Raw genomic sequence first — 2,100 nt, 5'->3', positions numbered from 1 at the left:
GCACCCTCTCCAATCCGAGACCCTCAGGGGATGTCCGACTGCAGGTTTAGGCACAATCCTGGAGGTCAGGCCTAAACTGGCAGTTGGACATCCCTCTCACAATCCAGGACCACTGGCTCCTAACTGCTCACCTCCCTGCCTGCCTGATCACCCCTAACTGCCTTCAATGCTGGCCTGGTCGCCTCTTACTGCCCCCCTTGCCAGCCTGGTTTCCCCCAACTCCCTCTCCCACCAGCCTGGTCACCCTTCACTGTACCCCCCCTGCCGGCCTAGTCACCCCCAGCTGCCCCCTGCCGGCCTGGTCACTTCACTCAGCCTGCTGCTCAGTCATTTGGTTGGCCCTCACTAACCCTCCTGCTGGCCTGGTCCTCCCATGAAGCTTGTTTGGTTGTCTGTTTGGTTGTTTCAGTTGCGACAGTTGCTTAGGCTTTTACATATATAGATAATTGACATATAACATTATACTAGTTTAAGATATTCAACATAATGATTATATATGTTATATAAGATGTACAACATATTGATTATAAATTATATTTTATATCCACAATAAGTTTAGTTAACATCTATCACCTCATATAGTTATAATTTTTTTTCTTGTGATGAGAGTTTTTAAGATTGAGAAATAACAGAGTAATACACAACATTTCTCAGACCTAATTCATGTGTATACAAGGGACACACATTACTCCATTAGATAAAAAAATTCACCCCCACTAAGGCATGTTTTTATAGCTACACTCTTCTAGATATAAAAATAGCTATATACAAATGTAGCTATATACACTTATAAGTCCATATTCTTAAAGTTAGTACTATCATGCCATACATGCATTAGGAGAGTGAGTCCGATATTGTGGGTGCCTTTGTGTGGTAGACACTAAGGGAAAAATAAAAACTAACTCAACATACTCCAGAGTGTGATGTCACTACTTAATACCTCAAATTAAAAATTAAATAGTAGAAAAGCAATTATATTAATTTGAGATACAGTGGTTAAACAAAAACAACGAATTAGCTAAGAGAGTTTACAATGTTTGTCTTAAGAGAGAAGAAAAGAAAACAATTTTTAGAACTGTGTGATTGTCTGTATAAATGCACAACTATGATTTTAGAAAAATAATAACAAAATATCTACATTCATATTATTCATCCACAAATCAAAACCAGATTTATATCACTAGCCATCTAATTTTGTTTACATCAGTGTTTTTAATATTGCAGCTCATACATAACCAAAATGGACAATAAAGTTTCTATTTACTGATTGGATTTATTGGGATGACATTGGTTAATAACATTATAAAGGTTTCAGGTGTATCATTCTATATTCTGCCATCTGTATATTGTACTGTATGTTCTCCACCCCCAGTCATGTTTCCTTCCATCACCATTTCTCCCCATCTTCTTTACCTTCTCCTAACCCCGGACCCTCCTTTCCCTATGGTAATCACCATACTGTTGTCTATGAGTTTATTTTTTTCTTAATTCCTTCACCTTTTTCACCCTCTTTCCCCCCTTCCAAAGCTGTCAGTCCCCTCTCTATGAGTCTATCTGTATGTTGGTTGCTAGTTCATTTCATTCATTAGATTCCATATATGAGTAAAAGCATATAATACTTGCCTTTCTCTGACTGGCTTATTTCACATAGCATAATGTTCTCCAGGTCCATCCATGCTGTTGCAAAGGGTAAAGTCATCTTCCTTTTTACAGCCAAGTGGTATTCTATTGTGTAAATTTATCCACTAATACTGACAGACACTTGGGCTACTTTCAAATTTTGGCTATCACAACACATAAAAAGCCAGGGGCCATCACGACTGAAACAACCAGATGGACAACTGAAAAGCAGGCTGCGTGGGGCAACCAGGCCAGCGGGGGAGGCAGGTGGGGGTGACCAGGCTGGCAGGGGGTCAGTTGGGGGTGACCAGGCCGGCAGAGGGGGTAGTTGGGGGCAACCAAGCCGGCGGGGGGGGGGGCAGTACGGGGCAGCCACGTACAGTGGGGGAGTAGTTAGGGATGACCAAGGCCAGTGGGGGGGGCCAGTTGGGGGTGACCATGCTGGAAGGGGGGGCAGTTAAGGGGAGTCCAGGCTGGCAG

Source organism: Myotis lucifugus, unplaced genomic scaffold (genome assembly GCF_000147115.1).
Source record: "Myotis lucifugus unplaced genomic scaffold, Myoluc2.0 scaffold_74, whole genome shotgun sequence".
Taxonomy (NCBI): Eukaryota; Metazoa; Chordata; class Mammalia; order Chiroptera; family Vespertilionidae; genus Myotis; species Myotis lucifugus.
Note: the sequence above shows the minus strand (reverse complement) of the source record.